Source organism: Rhinoraja longicauda, chromosome 12 (assembly GCF_053455715.1).
Source record: "Rhinoraja longicauda isolate Sanriku21f chromosome 12, sRhiLon1.1, whole genome shotgun sequence".
NCBI lineage: Eukaryota > Metazoa > Chordata > Chondrichthyes > Rajiformes > Arhynchobatidae > Rhinoraja > Rhinoraja longicauda.
In genome coordinates this window covers 54,523,524-54,545,436 of record NC_135964.1, presented here as the reverse complement: position 1 = coordinate 54,545,436, position 21,913 = coordinate 54,523,524, and the positions used below count along the sequence as shown (strand labels likewise).

General features: G+C 52.3%; 1 protein-coding gene across 1 annotated transcript in view; it reads right to left on the bottom strand.

Moving 5' to 3' along the window:
• Positions 1-21,913, bottom strand: part of hsf2bp (heat shock transcription factor 2 binding protein) — a 118,240-nt gene that overhangs the window by 80,718 nt on the left and 15,609 nt on the right. The window lies entirely within an intron of this gene.

Genomic DNA, 21,913 nt, shown 5'->3' with positions numbered 1-21,913 from the left:
GGGTGGTGAGGGGAGGTGAGGGGAGGTGAGGGGAGGTGAGGGGTGGTGAGGGGAGGTGAGGGGAGGTGAGGGGAGGTGAGGGGAGGTGAGGGGAGGGGAGGTGAGGGGAGATTCCGCTCCGGGCATCACGGGACTTGGTCTGAAAGGCTCTGCACCTGAACAATGTCCGCGGGTGACCAGGGAACCTGGGCAATGCAACACCACTTCACTCTGTCCTGTCAAAGGCAATATTAATATCACTAATGCAAGGACTATTCCCCTCACGATGACCAACATCACTATCTTTGTCTCAGTGAACGTATGAATCATACCTGCTATCATCATATCATATCATATACATACAGCCGGAAACAGGCCTTTTCGGCCCTCCAAGTCCGTGCCGCTATATTCACATGCAGGTCATTACTGTCTAACAACAGCGATGGCCCCAGCCCCTGAGGTACACCACTGGTCAAAGGGTTCAAACACAGTAGACTATTATGTCCTGGACCCCATGTGGTCTAACCATTTGGACCAATTCCCCACATGGAACCCCCATTGCTTCTCTCCAGAGATGCTGCCTGCCCTGCTGAGTTACTCCAGCTTTTTGTGTCTATCTTCGGTTTAAACCAGCACCTGCAGTTATAATAATAATATAATAATATTCATTTATTGTCATTGCAACGAGTACAACGAAATTAAAAAACAGCCAATCCTGACGGTGCGTACAAACATATATGCAATAAATGCAAAAACAAATAAATACATAAATACAATTAAATTAAGTACAAGATTTTTTAACGGTGTTGCCTAGTGCACAGGTAGTGTTCAGTTCTCGTATGGCCCTGGGGTAAAAACTGTTCTTAAGTCTGTTTGTTCGGGATTTGATTGACCTGAAACGTCGACCAGAGGGCAGATGAACAAACAGACGGTGGCCGGGGTGGGATGGATCTTTTATTATTTTGCCTGCTCTACTGAGGCAGCGCATGCTGAACAGGTGCTCCAGGGAGGGCAGTGAGCAGCCGATGATTTTCTGGGCCGTCGTGATGACCCTCTGAAGGGCCTTCCTGTCCTTTTCTGAGCAGCTGGCATACCATGTGGTTATACAGTATGCCAGCACACTCTCGATGGAGCAGCGATAAAAGGACAACATGAGCTTCTCCTGCAGGTTGGTTTTCCTGAGGATCCTCAGGAAGTGGAGTCTCTGCTGTGCCTTCTTTACTGTGGTGATGGTGTTGGTAGACCAGGTGAGATCCTCTGCGATGTGCGTACCCAGGAACCTGAAAGCTGGTACCCTTTCCACGCAGACCCCATTGATGTAGAGTGGGTCGTAATCTCCACTGGTTTTTCTAAAGTCAATTATAAGTTCCTTTGTTTTGGAGGAGTTCAGGACCAGATTGTTCACTGAACACCATGCTGCCAGCCTTTGGATTTCATCCCTATAGGCTGTCTCATCTCCTTCTGAGATAAGTCCAACCACAGTCGTGTCATCCGCGAACTTGATGATGGTGTTGGTGGGATGGGTGGGGGCGCAGTCGTGAGTGTAGAGGGAGTAAAGGATGGGGCTCAACACACAGCCCTGTGGTGAGCCGGTGCTCAGTGTAATGGTGGAGGAGAGGTGAGGGCCTATTTTGACTGTCTGGGGGCGGTTGGTCAGGAAGTCCTTGATCCATTTGCAGATGGTTAGGGAAAATCCAAGGTCGGAAAGTTTGGTGACCAGTCTGCTCGGGATGACCGTGTTAAAGGCAGAGCTGAAGTCGAGAAAGAGCATCCTCACATAGCTCCCCTGGTGTTCAAGGTGGGTCAGTGCAGTGTGAAGAGCAGTGTCGATGGCATCCCCTGTAGACCTATTTGCTCTGTAGGCAAACTGGTATGGGTCGAAGGTGGGTGGGAGGCTGGCTTTGATGTGCTGCAGGACCAGTCTCTCGAAGCACTTTGTGATGACCGGTGTGAGTGCTACCGGACGGTAGTCGTTAAGACCGCTGATGACAGGCTTTTTCGGCAGTGGGATGATTATGGCGGACTTCAGGCAGGGAGGGATGGTGGATTTTAAAAGGGACAGGTTGAAGATTTTTGTGAAGACCTCAGATAATTGGTCTGCACATTCCCTCAGCACTCTGCCCGTCACACCATCGGGGCCTGCAGCTTTCCTGGGATTCACTGCTCTGAGCACTCGCTTAACGTCATACTCCTGCACAGTGAAGGTGTTGCTCTCAGGTGCTGGAGAGGGTGTAATGTCTGCCACTGTAGCTTTCACCTCGAAACGAGCAAAGAAACAGTTAAGTTCCTCAGCCAACGAGGCGTCGCCGTCGGCAGTCGTGCGGTTGCTGGTCTTGTAATTGGTGATGTGCTGGATGCCTTGCCATACCCGCCGTGGGTCATTGTTGGAAAAGTGGTCCTCAATCTTCCTCTTGTAGGACGCTTTGGCATCCTTGATGCCTCTCTTCAGGTTGGTTCTAGCAGCACTGTATAGAGCTCTGTCACTAGACCTGAAGGCGGTGTTACGGTCCTTGAGGAGAGACCTGACATCCTTTGTCATCCAGGGTTTTTGATTGGGGTACAACCGGATGCGTTTGTCGACGGTGACATTGTCAACGCAGTTTTTGATGTAGCAAAGTACAGTTGATGTGTACTCCTCCAAGTCCTGATCCTCAAAAATATCCCAGTTGGTACTTTCGAAGCAATCCTGCAGCTGCGAGGAAGCTCCTTCAGGCCATGTCTTCACAGTCTTTATGGTGACTGGAGCTTTCCTCCTGAGTGGGGTGTATGCTGGGGTTAGGAATATGGACAGGTGATCTGACTGCCCCAGGTGTGGTAGTGGTGCTGACCTGAACCCCTTCTTAATATTTGAGTAAACCTTGTCTAGTGTGTTTTTCCCCCTGGTAGCACATCTTATGTGTTGTTCAAGTTTCGGGAGAACTGACTTTAGGTCTGCATGGTTGAAGTCCCCGGCTATGATGTGGGCTGCTTCTGGATATGTGCTCTGTTGTGAGTTTATTGCACCTAGCAGGTAGCCTAAAGCTGTGCTAGCGTTACCATTCGGTGGGATGTAGACTGCTGTTACTATAACCCCTGTAAATTCGCGAGGAAGGTACTGACACTGACAAAGACCTTCCTGAAGTCCACTCGACCGTGCCAACAATGTCCTCCTTCACTGCCCTTTGCCATTTCAGAACAAAGCCTCACAAACTATCCTCTGCAAGTGTGGATTAATTCAGCTCAATAACTGCCGCCAATCAGAATTCCAGAACAAGGGGCCACAGTTTAAGAATAAGGGGTAGGCCATTTAGAACGGAGATGAGGAAAAACTTTTTCAGTCAGAGTTGTGAATCTGTGGAATTCTCTGCCTCAGAGGGCAGTGGAGGCCAATTCTCTGAATGCATTCAAGAGAGAGCTAGATAGAGCTCTTAAGGATAGCAGAGTCAGGGGGTATGGGGAGAAGGCAGGAACGGGGTACTGATTTTTTGGGGGGATTTTTTTTTGAGATACAGCGCGGAAACAGGCCCTTCGGCCCAACAAGTTTGCGCCGCCCAGCGATCCCCACACATTAACACTATCCTACACACACTAGGGACAATGTTTACATTTACCCAGTCAATTAACCTACATACCTGTACGTCTTTGGAGTGTGGGAGGAAACCGAAGATCTCAGAGAAAACCCAGGCAGGTCACGGGGAGAACGTACAAACTCCGTACAGACAGCACCCGTAGTCAGGATCGAACCTGAGTCTCCGGCGCTGCATTCGCTGTAGGGCAGCAACTCTACCGCTGCGCCACCGTGCCAAGAATGATCAGCCATGATCACATTGAATGGCGGTGCTAGCTCGAAGGGCCGAATGGCCTCCTCCTGCACCTATTGTCTATTGTCTAATCATGTCCCTTCCCCTGATGTTACCTGTGGCCTGTGATTACCACATAGAGCCCCTGCCCAGCTGGAATAGGGCTTGGTGCAATGCAATCTCATTGAAATCATCGTCATTCTGTGGCCCTTTTATTCCTTTTCGGCTCGTGCAAGAACACACATTGCATTTCACGATCACTGTTTTCACAGCGAGCCTTGTTGTTTCCAAGGACCATGCGAGCTGTTCAGTTCTGCTGTCAGTGTTAAAATGTGTCCTTGTTTCAAGCGAGCATCATCCCACAATGAGTCTCTGGAGAAAGTTAGACGTTGTCAAAACCAATGCAATGGGCCATGCATCAAGCTGGAAACACTTCCAGTGCCGTCAAACCTGCAGGCACCAGGCGTGCAGTCTGCTCAGACCCAGCAGCTCCTGCGCATGGAGGCACCAGGCTAACCACGGCACCTCTACACCCAGGCTCCACTCCAGCACACACTTCCCAACTGGAGGCACCAGGCTAACCACGGCATCTCTACACCCAGGCTCCACTCCGGCACACACTTCCCAACTGGAGCAGGTGCCCACTCCTCCATGGCTGGCCATGATCACACTGTGTGCCATCTACAAGGTGACGGGCAGGCTTGCCAAGCCTTCTTCAGCAGCCATTACCACATCTACGACCAGCAGGGTCAGAGCAGCAGCCGTTACCAAGTCTACAAACACCAGGGTCAGAGCTTCAGCAGTCATTACCAGATCTACGACCACCAGGGCAAGAACAGCAGGTACATGGGAACTCCCCCATCCACAGTGTGGAACTCCTGACTCAACATAACCCTGGAAGAACCTTTAGACGAGCCCACATCAAAGCAACCACCTCCTCGCGACACCAGTGGCATCTTCACAGAGAAAGTCCACGGTCAGCAGACCCCAATCCAAAGCCCAGGACCACCCTCTGCCCGCCGTCTGCCCTCCTTCCCTCCACCCGCCCTCTGATAGCAAAATATCCAACAGCCACGCGCTCCTCTCCCTCATCACCAACTTTGCTTTAAAAACCTCTGCAGAATATTCTTAATATCAAAGGGCAGGGTTCACAGGATAATGAATCAAGATCTAAAATGAGAATGCCATGACAGTGGTACAGACCATTAAGCCGCTTGGACTGGTTCTGGTATTTAATTCAATTGTGGCTCATCTGCAGTTACATTCCTTCCCTTCAGCCCCGATACCTTTCCCCAATCTGTGTTCAAAAGGTTAAGTATCTCTCTGCAGACACACTCTGTGTAGCACAGCCTTCGTTTCCAGTGTCCTCTGTGAACAGAACCACTTACTCTTTTCATTCCTGAATTATTGGCTACTATGTCAACATTAATTAAGAGAATTATTAGATATTTAAAATGTAATGCACCTTATCAGTACCGGAATCCACTATAAAAAGCACCACATCCATGGATTCACCATGTGACAGGCTCACAGACGTGACGTAGACTCCAACTAGTAGGGCCAGCATGGTGGTGGGACATCACTGTCTGCTGGCACCAACCAACATGAACAGTGGTACATCACTGTCTGCTGGCCCCAACATGGTGGTGGTACATCAATGCCTGGTGGTACCAGCATGGTGGTGGTACATCAATGCCTGGTGGTACCAGCATGGTGGTGGTACATCAATGCCTGGTGGTACCAGCATGGTGGTGGTACATCAATGCCTGGTGGTTTGGTGCAAACTCCGTACAGACAGCACCCGTAGTTGGGATGGAACCCGGGTCTCCGGCGCTGCATTCGCTGTAAGGCAGCAACTCTAGCGCTGCACCACCGTGCCTCTGTACGGGTGACCGTACAGACGTTTACAAAATCAGGAGAGGTGTAACTAATGTGAATGGTGCTGTACTGTGCCCCAGGGTGGAGCAGTCCACATAGAAACATAGAAACATAGAAAATAGGTGCAGGAGTAGGCCATTCGGCCCTTCGAGCCTGCACCGCCATTCAATATGATCATGGCTGATCATTCAGCTCAGTAGCCTGTACCTGCCTTCTCTCCATACCCCCTGATCCCTTTAGCAAAAAGGGCCACATCTAACTCCCTCTTAAATATAGCCAATGAACTGGCCTCAACTACCTTCTGTGGCAGAGAATTCCACAGACTCACCACTCTCTGTGTGAAGAAATGTTTTCTCATCTCGGTCCTAAAAGACTTCCCCCTTATCCTTAAGCTGTGACCCCTGGTTCTGGACTCCCCCAACATCGGGAACAATCTTCCCGCATCTAGCCTCTCCAACCCCTTAAGAATTTTATATGTTTCTATAAGATCCCCCCTCAGTCTTCTAAATTCCAGCGAGTACAAGCCCAGTCTATCCAGTCTTTCCTCATATGTAAGTCCCGCCATCCCAGGGATCAATCTGGTGAACCTTCTCTGTACTCCCTCTAAGGCAAGAACGTCTTTCCTCAGGTTAGGAGACCAAAACTGCACACAATACTCCAGGTGCGGTCTCACCAAGGCCCTGTACAACGGCAGCAGAACCTCCCTGCTCCTAAACTCAAATCCTCTTGCTATGAATGCCAACATACCATTCACTTTCTTCACTGCCTGCTGCACCTGCCTGCTTGCTTTCAATGACTGGTGCACCATGACACCCAGGTCACGTTGCATCTCCCCTTCTCCCAATCGGTCACCATTCAGGTAATACTCTGCTTTCCTGTTCTTGCCGCCAAAGTGGATAACCTCACATTTATCCACATTATATTGCATCTGCCATGCATTTGCCCACTCGCCTAATCTATCCAAGTCACTCTACAGCCTCCTAGCATCCTCCTCGCAGCTAACACTGCCACCCAGCTTCGTGTCATCCGCAAACTTAGAGATGTTGCATTCAATTCCCTCGTCCAAATCATTAATATACACTGTAAATAACTGGGGTCCCAGCACTGAGTCTTGCGGTACCCCACTAGTCACTGCCTGCCATTCCGAAAAGGACCCGTTTATTCCTACTCTTTGCTTCCTGTCCGCCAACCAATTTTCTATCAGGGTGAAGGTGAGATGGGTGAAAGAGACCAGAGGGCATTTGCTTCGTACACAGGCTGGTGGGTGCATGGAAAGAGCTGCCAGAGCAAGTGGTAGAGGCAGGTGTAATGGCAGCATTGAGGGCATTCAGACAAGATCGGGAAGGTTCAGCGAGCTATGGGCCAGCCCAGTTACCTGGTCGGCATGGACAGGCTGGGCCAAAGGCCCAGTTTCTGTGCTGTATGACTGGAGATGAAGTTAAGCCAGGCCTAGGCTGGTGCATGACAAGGTGTTCCAAACCCCACTTCTCCAAAATACTCTTGCCCTGCACATCTTCATTAAACGTTGCCCCTGTCACCCAACACCATGCCCGCCCGCGGGGGCTGGACATTTGCACCCTGGGTTAATGGTCCTGTCCACCTGATCCGAGCCCCTCATACCTTTACTCAAACTCCCTCTCAAAATCTATAGAACTATCTGATGTGATTGGATAAAATGCAAAACAAAGGTTTGCGTTGTATCTCAGTATGTGCCAATAATAAACCTAAACCTGCAACTCCTTCAAGCTTATAAGAAAATAACTGCAGATGCTGGTACAAATCGAAGGTATTTAAGTCCAGCAGTCTGAAGAAGGGTCTCGATCCGAAACGTCACCCATTCCTTCTCTCCTGAGATGCTGCCTGACCTGCTGAGTTACTCCAGCATTTTGTGAATATATAACCTCCTTCAAGCTTGATTGCTCTAACCGTAAAGCCACGCCCTCTGGCTGTGCGCATTCCCACCTTGACCGTGTCATTGATCTACTTCTCTCACACTTCCAGCAGGTCTAATTCCCGGAATGGCGGGACTGTCGTATGTTGAAAGGCTGGAGCAATTAGGCTTGTATACACTGGAATTTAGAAGGATGAGGGGGGATCTTATTGAAACATATAAGATAATTAGGGGATTGGACACATTAGAGGCAGGAAACATGTTCCCAATGTTGGGGGAGTCCAGAACAAGGGGCCACAGTTTAAGAATAAGGGGGAGGCCATTTAGAACGGAGATGAGGAAGAACTTTTTCAGTCAGAGAGTGGTGAAGGTGTGGAATTCTCTGCCTCAGAAGGCAGTGGAGGCCAGTTCGTTGGATGCTTTCAAGAGAGAGCTGGATAGAGCTCTTAAGGATAGCGGAGTGAGGGGGTATGGGGAGAAGGTAGGAACGGGGTACTGATTGAGAGTGATCAGCCATGATCGCATTGAATGGCGGTACTGGCTCGAAGGGCTGAATGGCCTACTCCTGCACCTATTGTCTATTGTCTCTACTCAACCTCTTCTTACCGCTACTGCGGGAAGCATGTGGAGGTTTGGAGGGGCTGCACAAGAGGTTTAGCAGGATGATGTGGCCGGGAGGAGAGGGGGTTTGGAGGGGCTGCACAAGAGGTTTAGCAGGATGATGTTGCCGGGAGGAGAGAAGGTTAGTGGTTGGCCACGCTGGATTGTCTTCTCTGCAGTGTCAAAGACGGAGGGGAGACCTTACAGAACTAAATAAAATGAGAGAGAGGGTGCAGAGCTAGGGGTGGAAATGTCAAAGACGATGGCACCGCTTTACGTCAGAGGATCAATGTTTAACGGGGATGTGCTGGGAGGGACTGTGGAGGAGATCAACACAACAGCAATGTTTGAGGCATTTACTCATGAACAGGCAATGTGGAGATGCACACAACGTACACTTTAAATTGCCATCATTAGTTGGCAGGGATATTGTGGGCCGAATGGCCTGTTCTTGTGCCGGAGAGTTTTATGTTTCACAACTGCGGCCATTCCAAGTCCTGCTTGCTGTCGACTGCTGATAATTCAAAGCACTCCTTTGACTTTGAAAGATAAATTGTCCTGTAATTTGAATTTGTCAACATAAATAGCAAAAGTAGTACTAAATAAGGAATCCAATCACTTGAATTAAGCACATCTGAATTAAAATGGCACCAATTTAAAAATAAATAAATCCACAATTACTGCCAGGCAAGATTTTTCATTCATTTTGCTCCATAATCAAAGGCATTATCAGGCTGGAGAAATTCACAATCACAACTCCCAGTAGAAAAGCTGCTTCACACAGCGAACGGCAAGACAAAATGTACGCTCCTAATCCAGCCAAACGTGTTAGTGCAGACAATCTAAAGTGTCAACACTGAAGGGCCTGTTTCTCTTCTGTCCCACTCTGGAGCACTCTCTCTATCCTTTGTCTTCACCACCCCTCTCCACAGCTTAAAGCATGCTGATCTTCTGACTTGGGTATTTCTCCACAGATGCTGCCCGATTTGTTGAGTGTTCCCAGTATTTTCCCCTTTTGCGACAGACAAGATCGCGAGTGGTGAGACAGAACACTAAGACACGATAAGCAGAGTTCTGCATTGGCTTCTGCTTCTAGAACCATCTAACACTGAGCAAGAAGCTGAAACATAACCTTAGTTCTATCAGGTCCATGTCCGATTCATCCAAGCCAGCAGTCTGAAGAAGGGTCTCGACCCGAAACGTCACCCACTCCCTCTCTCCTAGATGCTGCCTGATCTGCTGAGTTACTGCAGCATTTTGTGATACCAGTTATTGTCCTGCACAGCCAGCTATCCATGACACGCAGGGCAATAGCATGACCACTGCATGCTTCAGCCACCGTGGTGGGTATCTCGTAACATGACACGCAGGGCAATAGCATGACCACCGCGTCCTTCAGCCACCGTGGTGGGCATCTCATAATTACTGCTGTGGCCACCCACCACATTCACCACCCGTGTGGGTGAACATATTTTGTAGCAGTCCATCGGTTCTTGCAGAATTAGACCACTCGGCCCATCAAGTCTACTCCGCCATTCAATCATGGCTGATCTATCTTTCCCTCCCAACCCCATTCTCCTGCCTTCTCCCCATAACCCCTGACACCCGCACTGATCAAGAATCTATCTATCTCTGCCGTAAATATATCCACTGACTTGGCCTCCACAGCCGTCTGTGACAACGAACTCCACAGATTCACCACCCTCTGACTAAAGAAATTCCTTTTCATCTCCTTTCTGATGGTACATCCTCTAATTCTGAGGTTGTGGCCTCTGGTCCTAGACTCTCTCACTAGTGGAAGCATTCTCTCCACATCCAATCTATCCAGACCTTCACTATTCAGTAAGTTTCAATGAGGTCCCCCCCCTCATCCTTCTAAACTCAGTCGTAGGATTTGTAGGTGAAAAGTCTTTACAGCACTTAAGCAATTATGTAAAAACCACTGTGGTGTACAGCTGTAAAGAAGTCGCCTTCAAGGGCATTCACGTGTTGATCAATCTTCAGCATGCTTACTTAAATGCCACCAGTTTTTTTTAAAAGGACGTTTAAATTCAAATAAAGATCAAGTCTATAACACCGTCCTTGCAGCAGGTACACACAATACATTAGACCTGAATGGCAAGAATTTTAAAAGGTTTAATGAATACAGAATGGCTTTGCCTTACGGTAATGTATGGAGACAGCAGAACTGTTAATGTCCAATTTAAATCACAAGTACCAACACATCACACAGAAAATGAAAATCACAGCTAACTGCTTGGATTTGTATCGTGTGTGAGCTGCAGAGAGCTGCAGGTGATTTACCAAGAGCAGCGCAGGTACCAGGTGACTTCTTAATGCAAGGTGTAGGAAGCAACTGCAGACGCTGGTTTACACCAAAGACACTCAAAATGCTGGAGTAACTCAGCGGGACAGGCAGCATCTCTGGAGAGAAGGAATGGGTGACATTTCACAGAGTCATAAAGCTGTAGTTTAGTTTAGTTTAGAGATACAGCGCGGAAACAGGCCCTTCGGCCCACCGGGTCCGTGCCGGCCAGCGATCCCCGTTTTTTTTTGTCATTGTCGTTGTTAAATGTACGTTTTGTTTTATTTTTAATTCTGTGTATGTAGGGGGGTGGTGGGGGGGTGGGGGAAACCTTTTTTTCAAATCTCCTCCTCAACGGATCCATCACAGTGAGGGTATGCCTAGAGCAATCACTGTGATGGCTGTTTTGTGTAAAAAATTATATCTGTGTGTCTTGTGCTTTTTAATGTCTACTGCCGGACCCTGACGTGAGAGGACGCTGGCGTTGTGTATTCGCCGCTTTTCCGTCAGGATAGTTTGTCTGTTTGTTTCTATGTTAATTGTCTTTGTAAAGCGCTTTGAGCATGTGATAAGGCGCTATATAAAATAAATGGATTATTATTATTATTATTATTAACACTATCCTATACGCACTAGGGACAATTTTTACACTTACCAAGCCAATTCACCTACATACCTGCACGTCTTTGGAGTGTGGGAAGAAACTAAAGATCTCGGTGAAAACCCACGCAGGTCACGGGGAGAACGTGCAAACTCCGTACAGACAGTACGCGTAGTCGGGATGGAACCTGAGTCTCCGGCGCTGCATTCGCTGTAAGGCAACAACTCTGCCGCTGCACCACAGTGCCGCCCGACAGCACATAACTAGGCCCTTCGCTCTACTTTGTTCATGCTGACCACATTAGCATGTTGGGCAAGTCCCATTTGCCCACATTTGGGCCATAGCGTCGAACCCTTCCTACCCATGTCCTGTGTCCATGCAGAGGGGCCATGGTTCACACCTGAGGACTGGCAACAATATCCATGTCCCACGACAGGAATAGACCATCACACCTGAGGACTGGCAGCAATACCCATGTCCCACAACAGGAATAGACCATAAACCTCCGACAGGCCCGTGTGGGAGGGTCAGACCAACCTTTACCTCCAAGTGTCCCAGTGCAGGTGGTACTATCCACCGGGAGCAGGGGGGCACTAAATCAGCAGGGCCGGCACAGGGCTGCAAACTCCATCGCAGCAGTGCAAAACATTTTTAAATAGGTTAACCAATCATGATAAGATCCATTGCCTTGTAACTTTGCGAAACAAATTCCTGTTTGGCAGCAGAAGTGAATCCTTTGTTGCCGCAGGCAGACACAAACTGCTGGAGTAACTCAGCGGGTCAGGCAGCATCTGTGGAGAACATGGATAGGTGACGTTTCACAGAGTGCTGGAGTAACTCAGCGGGTCAGGCAGCATCTGTGGGGAACATGGATAGGTAACGTTTCAGAGTGCTGGATTAACTCAGCGGGTCAGGCAGCATCTCGGGAGAGAAGGAATGGATGACGTTTCAGGTCGAGACCCTTCTTCAGACTGAAGTTTGTTTTGTGATTGTCCGGTGAGATAGCAACTTGCTGATTGCTGATGTGTGGTCTACAAAGGTTAACCTCGCAACACTGACATCTCATCAGAACCCAGAGGGACGCCACTGAATTCACAGCCTTTAACCTTTGAGTTCTTCAGAGCAAACGTTCAGAAGGCAGCTCACAAGAAGGACAGTTATTAATGGTCCTGCAGCAGTCCCACATCTCCCATGTTCCTGTCGGCAGCAACACAAAGGTGCCTGACAGACTCACTCCTTTCATTTTGTCCACAGAGATATACTTAAATGAACAAGGCACCAGACAAATGAATTCACAAATCAACAAAGAACCAGTAATGCTTTCTTAAAACTGGAAAAATCTGCAGCTGTTTAAATTAATGAGCCCCTTAGCAATTTAACTAAAATGGGATCAAAGGAGGCTGTGAGACTTTAATTAAACGGAAACAAAAATAAAGGAATGCCAAGCAGTATTGAAATACCATTAAAATTAATACGCAGTTTTTAAGAGAGTACTGAAGAGTAGAGTGCCCAGTTCATCGACACTCCCGAGTGTGCTTGGAGTGATTGATTCTGCCGCTGCACTATATCAATGCAAGTTGTTGTTCATGTGCCTCTGTGCTGCACTGTAGAGTGAAGGTCACAGCCTCTGGAACCACCCCCTGCCCTCTGCCAGGGAGATGGCTCAGGACTCGAGCAACGGACCGCTGACATACTGCTCTGCTTTAGCCGGTACGTGCCTGAGACCAGGCTCCATGACCGCCGGCCACTGGGGAACTGTCCCAGCACAGGCTGCTAGCTCTACAACTTCACCGCCAACCGGGGCAGACGGGCCAAGCTCCAAGCCCACTGCCCACACGAGCAGAAGAACAGGGGAGGGAGGGAGGGAGGGAGGTCAGGGTGTTGGCGTGGCCAGGTTGGGGGTGGCCAGTGGTCATGAATGACACGGTCTGAAGCGTTGGACGGGAACAGTCAGACACAGGCCTTGCCTGTGCTGTAAACCCTGTGTCAGATCTCCAGCTGACTGAGATGGTGAAGCTGCAACAAGTGGAGCTACTGCCTTGTTGTGAACAGGCCGGTCGGTCAGCAGGTCAGCTACTGAGGTCAGGCTACAGATTAATGAGGTTGTCCCAATGGGTGCGGTGAATTAGACGTGGATGTACATTGGAGCAATCTCTCATACCAGTTTGGTTCGTGCAAGAATTGAGGGCCCCAGTGTGATTGAGGGGCCCCAGTGTGATTGAGGGGCCCCAGTGTGATTGAGGGCCCCAGTGTGATTGAGGGGCCCCAGTGTGATTGAGGGGCCCCAGTGTGATTGAGGGGCCCCAGTGTGATTGAGGGCCCCAGTGTGATTGAGGGGCCCCAGTGTGATTGAGGGGCCCCAGTGTGATTGAGGGGCCCCAGTGTGTTTGAGGGGCCCCAGTGTGATTGAGGGGCCCAGTGCAATTGAGGGGCCCAGTGTGATTGAGGGGCCCCAGTGTGATTGAGGGCCCCCAGTGTGATTGAGGGCCCCAGTGTGATTGAGGGGCCCCAGTGTGATTGAGGGGCCCCAGTGTGATTGAGGGGCCCCAGTGTGATTGAGGGGCCCCAGTGTGATTGAGGGCCCCCAGTGTGATTGAGGGGCCCCAGTGTGATTGAGGGGCCCAGTGTGATTGAGGGGCCCAGTGCGATTGAGGGGCCCCAGTGTGGGAAGCGCGGGCGAGTTTTCAGAGGAATGGTCTTCTGGAAGTTTATCTTAAACCAAGCTCTTGGTCACTCGAGGCCCGTTAGCCAAACCCATTTCAGCAGCACCATTAACAAAGCATTTCTAATTTTTTTGTACTTTGTATTAAGGACAATTTGTATTCCTCCCCTCAAGCACACATCAATTCCAGAAATTCTCACTGACTTTTTAATAACTGGGCATTGATCCAAATGGAAGCTATGACTTTGGAAACTTCATGCAAGTTGTGAACTGGCCGCTGATTATAGCCCCCACCACCCACCCACCCTCACCCACCCGCACCTCCTTTCCCCCCCCCACCCCCCCCACCTCCACCTCTAGCCCCACCCCCACCCCACCCACCCACCCGCACCTCCTTCCACCCACCCCCACCAACCCATCTCCATTAGATTACTGGTGCGTTGCTGGAGAGCCACAGGCATGGCCTCATTACCCTGGGGATCAAGGACAGAGGGAATGGCTGGGCGTTCACCACAAGCACGGACAGGGGCTCGTTGTGAGGGCACAGCCCTGCTAAAGGATTGCCATGGTTCATGCCGGGCATCAAACGGTGATAGACAGACGATAGTGTGGGCTAATGCAGGGCACATCGGTGGGAAGAATCAAATGGCAGAACATTATTGACACGGTTCAGCTCCAATGAATGCGTTGAAACAGAGATCAGAGCAAGATCACACACAAGGAACTCAGCGAGTGGTGGGTGAATGGAACAAGGTGCCAGAGCAGATACTGTGAAACACTTGGACAGTTACTTGTACAGGAGAACGATGGACATGGGCCAAACATGGGCAGGTGGGATGAGCTTTGGCATTGGATGGAGCATCTTTGTCGGGCATGGACCAGTTTGGCCGAAGAGCTTTTTTTCGTGTTGTATGACTGCGTTGTATGACTGCGTTGTATGACTGCGTTGTATGACTGCGTTGTATGACTGCTGAGTTCTTGCAGCAGTTTATTTTTTTTACTGGAGATTCAATAAAGCGCGGCGATGATCTGATGAAGGGCAGAAACCAGGCTCATGAACAGCTCATAATGGACTCAAGGTCCTTCGTCTGACAGCTAGCTTTCTGAAATGAATTGTTTGCATTCAGCTGCAAACGTGTTTCCCAGCCTGTGTGCGGGGGGCTAAACTCTTCCCCGCGGCCCTGACTACAGGGGGGCGGCAGGAGAGGGGGTCTTAGCCAGACACCCCCTTCACAGCCGACACACGGCTGCTTCATCCAAACCTCCTCGTCCAGATACACACAGGACTTTTGTTCAACTGCCCTCTCATTTAAGCTCTCATTGCAGAGATATCCCTGGAGCAGACGAAGCAGCAGTGATTTCCCCAGCCCTTGGCAGCGCGTAACGTGATGGACAGACACAAGCTGGCAGCGCTCAAGGTATTCGGGTCAGGCAACATCTGTGCAGAAAGAAACAGCTGGCCTCTCACCACAACAGATTTCCAGGAGGGCAGTGGAAACAGTTCAAGGACGTTCTGCAAGTCTGCTTGCAAACGTGTAACTTCCTCACCAACCCGGCCACTCCACGCGTTGGCACATCGGCAAGAGTCTGGGCACCGGGCTGGCAGAGGAAGCAATGCGGTGCTTCACACACTACCCACCGCCCGTCCCCTCCAGCACCGCAGCCCCCACACGGGACTCCGGCGATAGCCAGGACGCCACGCTGCATACCGGCACGCCGCGCTGAGTGACGGCACGCCGCGCTGAATGCCGGCACGCCGCGCTGAGTGACGGGACACCCCGCTGCATACCGGCACGCCGCGCTGAGTGCCGGCACGCCGTGCTGAATGCCGGCACGCCGCGCTGAATGCCGGCACGCCGCGCTGAATACCGGCACGCCGCGCTGAATACCGGCACGCCGCGCTGAGTGACGGGACACCGCCCCCCCGTCCGTCAGGACTTCCATCAAAAGGCTTTTAAAATCCCATTAGGCAGCAGTGTGGGGGTGCCACATGTGGGTGTATATGGGGGCTGGGGCAGTGGGCAGCAGTGTGGGGGTGCCACGTATGGGCGTGTGTGGGGGTGCCACGTGTGGGCGTGTGTGGGCGTGTGTGGGGGTGCCACGTGTGGGCGTGTGTGGGCGTGCCACGTGTGGGCGTGTGTGGGCGTGCGTGGGGGTGCCACGTGTGGGCGTGTGTGGGGGTGCCACGTGTGGGCGTGTGTGGGGGTACCACGTGTGGGCGTGTGTGGGAGCTGGGGGGTGGGGGCGTGTGTGGGAGCTGGGGGGTGGGGGCGTGTGTGGGAGCTGGGGGGTGGGGGCGTGTGTGGGGGGTGCCACATGTGGGCGTGTGTGGGGGGGGCACGTGTGGGCGTGTGTGGGGGTACCACGTGTGGGCGTGTGTGGGAGCTGGGGGGTGGGGGCGTGTGTGGGAGCTGGGGGGTGGGGGCGTGTGTGGGAGCTGGGGGGTGGGGGCGTGTGTGGGGGTGCCACATGTGGGCATATGTGGGGGCTGGGGCAGTGGGCAGCAGTGTGTGGGGGCTGGCGGGTGCCACATGTGGGCGTGTGTGGGGGTGCCATGTGTGGGTGTGTGTGGGGGTGCCATGTGTGGGCCTGTGTGGGAGCTGGGGGGTGGGGGCGTGTGTGGGGGTGGCACGTGTGGGCGTGTGTGGGGGTGGCACGTGTGGGGGTGGCATGTGTGGGCGTGGCATGTGTGGGCGTGCCACGTGTGGGCGTGTGTGGGGGTGGCACGTGTGGGGGTGGCATGTGTGGGCGTGTGTGGGGGTGCCACGTGTGGGCGTGTGTGGGGGTGCCACGTGTGGGGGTGTGTGGGGGTGCCACATGTGGGCGTGTGTGGGGGCGTGTGTGGAGGTGCCACATGTGGGCGAGTGTGGGCGCTGGGGGGTGTGTGGGGGTGGCACGTGTGGGCGTGTGTGGGGGTGTGTGGGGGTGCCACGTGTGGGCGTATGTGGGGGTGCCACATGTGGGCGAGTGTGGGCGCTGGGGGGTGTGTGGGGGTGCCACGTGTGGGCGTGTGTGGGGGTGCCACATGTGGGCGTGTGTGGGGGCGTGTGTGGGGGTGGCATGTGTGGGCGTGTGTGGGAGTGCCACGTGTGGGCGTGTGTGGGGGTGGCATGTGTGGGCGTGTGTGGGAGTGCCACGTGTGGGCGTGTGGGAGCGGGGAGATGCGGCAGTGGAGATGGGGCCTTGTGAACAGCTCATGGAAGGAGCTGAGGAATCCAGGCATTGAACCCACGATCACCTATGGCACAAGGAGGAAATAATCTCACTTCTGTACCTTCCTTTCCGTTTATTGGCTCGCAACGTCAAGGATAACTGCAGGTGGAGCCTAGCTGGTCAGGCAGCATCTGTGGAGGGAAATGGACAGGAGTTTCCACCCGAATCATCAACCGCCCATTTTCATCCACGGATGCGGGCTGATAGACAGAGGTCTTCCAGCAGCTCTCCTCTTGTTTTACTGACAACGGTCCATGTTGGGCCAGCACACCGCACAGTTTATCTCGCCTTTTACCGCTTGTAATGAAAAGTCACCAACGTGAAGTCCCTGCCTAATCCTTGCTACTTCTTTATGCTTTCTGATCTTTTAGAAGATTCTCCTTAATATCTCTCTCTGATCAGGTTTGTCACTATTAATACCTGCTAATGTAGGTTTAGTGCAAAACTCTGTTCAACAAAAGCTCCTCTGAAGTGCCTTAGATGGATTTACTGCACAGAGGCACTATATAAATGCAAATGATCATGAACATCATTCACCTCAAAATATTCACACTAATATAGTCGGTTTGACAGAAGAGAATTCGTGATGATATGTTGGTCTTTGCACAGTCCAAGTGTGCTCAGTATATCTGCATAAATTACCACAGCCCGTGACAACAAACACAGCCTCACATCTTGCTGTGTTTTGAAGCCTTAATGCATCCATGGAAGGCGACCTGTTTCAGCAGCAAGTCAGATCGCACCCACTGTGCCAGTGATGGATGGTGTGAAGCCGTGCCTTCAGCAGAGTACACAATGCAGTGCACACCCACACACACCTGCTCACAATGCAGTGCACACCCACACACACCTGCTCACAACAGTGCACACCCCACACGCCTGCTCACAACAGTGCACACCCATACACACCCGTGCTCACAATGCAGTGCACACCCACACACGCCTGCTCACAATGCAGTGCACACCCACACACACCCGTGCTCGCAACAGTGCACACCCGTGCTCACAACACAGTGCACACCCGTGCTCACAACGCAGGGCACAACGCAGGGCCACTGCCGTATCCAGGAGTCCTGGTGCTGTGTCTGCAGCAGGATCCAGGAGTCCTGGTGCTGTTCCCACTGCTGTATCCAGGAGTCCTGGTGCTGTTCCCACTGCAGTATCCAGGAGTCCTGGTGCTGTTCCCACTGCTGTATCCAGGAGTCCTGGTGCTGTTCCCCACTGCTGTATCCAGGAGTCCTGGTGCTGTTCCCACTGCAGTATCCAGGAGTCCTGGTGCTGTGTCTGCAGCAGTATCCAGGAGTCCTGGTGCTGTTCCCACTGCCGTATCCAGGAGTCCTGGTGCTGTTCCCACTGCTGTATCCAGGAGTCCTGGTGCTGTTCCCCACTGCTGTATCCAGGAGTCCTGGTGCTGTTCCCACTGCTGTATCCAGGAGTCCTGGTGCTGTTCCCCACTGCTGTATCCAGGAGTCCTGGTGCTGTTCCCACTGCTGTATCCAGGAGTCCTGGTGCTGTTCCCACTGCAGTATCCAGGAGCAGTATCCAGGAGTCCTGGTGCTGTTCCCACTGCTGTATCCAGGAGTCCTGGTGCTGTTCCCACTGCTGTATCCAGGAGTCCTGGTGCTGTTCCCACTGCTGTATCCAGGAGTCCTGGTGCTGTTCCCACTGCTGTATCCAGGAGCAGGATCCAGGAGTCCTGGTGCTGTTCCCACTGCAGCTCCGATGCACAAACAGTGGGTGGTGGGAGCGCTAACAGAATGCGATTGCTGATGTTGACAGATTGTGCACCATCCAGGCCGACCCTGACCTTCCCATCCACGCTGACTTGAACAATCTGTCCAACACGCGCCTGAAGTCCCACAAACCCTTCTGGTCTTCAGACAAATCCCTGGAAGACTTTGACCCCGAGACTGAGTGAAGCAGAGTCTGGAAAGATGCCAACACCAACAACGGAGAGGTGATCACAGCCCCCACAGTGAAACCACTGGGGTTTGACCTCCATCGCAAGCAATGGCTGACCCTGAACAGGATCTCCACCCTCCATGCAAGAACAGCCCATCACCTGCACACGTGGGGGATGACAGACAGCTCTGCGTGCGACTGCAGATATCCAGACCAGACCACCCACACATCCCACGTGAATGACTGCTCACTCAGGCTTGTCCCTGGTGGCATCAAGACCATGCACCCAGCACCTGATTCTGCCCTGGATGTCCACCCTTGGCCTACAACTTTAGGCTGTGCACGCCATATGCAAGAAGTTGTTCATTGCTGGGGAATCAAACACAAAAAGAGAGAAGACACAAAATGTTGGAGTAACTCAGCGGGACAGGCAGCATCACTGGATACAAGGAACTGATGACAATTTGGGAGACCCTTCTTCAGACCCGGAACGTCACCCATTCCTTCTGTCTAGAGACGCTTCCTGTCCCGCTGAGTTACTACAGCATTTTGTGTCCATCTTCGGTGTAAACCAGCATCTGCAGTTCCTTCCTACACAAAAGGAGTGAACCTATGCTTCAGTTATGAAGGGCATCTGTGAGGCCACACTTGGATTAGAGGCATTGGAAGTGATGCACAACGGTTTACCAGCTGCATGGGCAGATTGGCTCATGAGGACCAGGCTTGTATCAGCTGACGTGAAGTGAAGGGCGACCGGAATGAGGTACAGGTGCTCCCTGCCTTACGATGCTTCGACTTACGGTAGTCCGACTGCGCTGGTGCAAACAGCAGCGACCCACAGCTCGCTCCGGTCACGTCACCGCCTGTATTCAATGCATTACGATATTTTGGGTTTGTGATGGGTTTCTCGGAACGGAAGCCCATCGTACGTTGAGGGGCACCTGTAGATAGATGCTGAGCAAAACCCAGTAACTCAACAGGTCAGGCAGCATCTGTGGAGCGCATGGATGGGCAATGTTTCGGAGGGGAGACTTTTGCTGAAAGGCTTTGACAGCGTGGATGTGGAGAGGGTGTTTCCCCCTGAGAGAGAATCCTAAAGCAGGTCACAGTTTGGAGGGATGTGGACAAAGGCCGGCAGGGCCAAGGTCAGACTCTCTGGCCAGAGCCCCCTGGCCCCACACAGTCCCGACGGGGCCAGGTCAGTGTGGCCACAGAGCCCCCTGGCCCCACACAGTCCCGACGGGGCAAAGTCAGTGTGGCCACAGAGCCCCCTGGCCCCACACAGTCCCGACGGGGCAAGGTCAGTGTGGCCACAGAGCCCCCTGGCCCCACACAGTCCTGACGGGGCAAGGTCAGACTCTCTGGCCACAGAGCCCCCTGGCCCCACACAGTCCCGACAGGGCAAGGTCAGTGTGGCCACAGAGCCCCCTGGCCCCACACAGTCCCGACGGGGCAAGGTCAGTGTGGCCACAGAGCCCCCTGGCCCCACACAGTCCTGACGGGGCAAGGTCAGACTCTCTGGCCACAGAGCCCCCTGGCCCCACACAGTCCTGACGGGGCAAGGTCAGACTCTCTGGCCACAGAGCCCCTGGCCCCACACAGTCCTGACGGGGCAAGGTCAGACTCTCTGGCCACAGAGCCCCCTGGCCCCACACAGTCCTGACGGGGCAAGGTCAGACTCTCTGGCCACAGAGCCCCTGGCCCCACACAGTCCTGACGGGGCAAGGTCAGACTCTCTGGCCACAGAGCCCCCTGGCCCCACACAGTCCCGACGGGGCAAGGTCAGTGTGGCCACAGAGCCCCCTGGCCCCACACAGTCCTGACAGGGCAAGGTCAGACTCTCTGGCCACAGAGCCCCCTGGCCCCACACAGTCCCGACAGGGCAAGGTCAGACTCTCTGGCCACAGAGCCCCTGGCCCCACACAGTCCTGACAGGGGCTGTGAAATCAGAGGCTGCACATTCTGCTGTCAAACCATCCAGTCCCAAATTCCCTCTCGTTTCAAGGCCATTGGCACAAACGGCTGTAAATCCTCTCACAAATATATCCTTATATACAAATCTAAAACATCAGGAGCTGGGTATTAATGCAAGAGAACAAAACACTTCAGCTGTCATTCCCACTGGGACCTCTGCAGTACTGAGCCTAATGAGTAAAATGCAAAGCTGGAGGAACAACTCCTCACCTTCCACCCAAACACACTGTGGGCTACCCAACACCACAATACAATACAATATATCTTTATTGTCATTGTACCCAGGGGTACAACGAGATTGGGAATGCGCCTCCCATACGATGCAATAATTTAAGTAATTAACAGCAACCCAACGAAACGAAACAATTGTAACAGTTTTTAGACAGGGTAAAGTGCAAGTTGATCTATGCGTTGTGGCCATCCGGCTCAGCAGGACCGGTTCATAGCAGCTATGGCCCTGGGGATGAAGCTGTTCCTGAGTCTGGAGGTGCGGGCGTAGAAGGCCTTGTATCGTCTGCCCGATGGAAGGAGTTCGAACAGACTGTTGCAGGGGTGTGAAGAGTCTTTGTGGATGCTGCTTGAACAACTTTCAGCCACAACTCGTGTTCCCACTGTCTCCGGCAGCAAATGCTGGCCACGTGTCTGCTGTACACGTTTACCCCATGACTGGTTGTGTAGGAAAATAACTGCAGATGCTGGTACAAATCGAAGGTATCACAGAATGCTGGAGTAACTCAGCGGGTTGGGCAGCATCTCTGGAGAGAAGGAATGGGTGACGTTTTCGGGTCGAGACCCATTCCTTCTCTCCAGAGATGCTGCCCGACCCGCTGAGTTACTCCAGCATTCTGTGACACCAAGCATGACTGGTTGAGATTGTTTTGTAGTATAAACACTCTTTTCTTCACTTCACCACTACCTGACCTTGAAGATCAGAGAATGCTGGAAGCACTCAGCAGGCCAAGCAGTAACGCTGGGAGAGAGGCAGAGTGACTCGTAGGTCAAGGACTCTTCACTAGAACTGGAGGAGGAGAGATGAGTTCAGCAACAGAGAGAGAAAGGTAGAGTGAGCTGATGGAACGGCAGACTGGCAGCAGATCAAAGTGGAGAATGTAATAATTACATTCACATG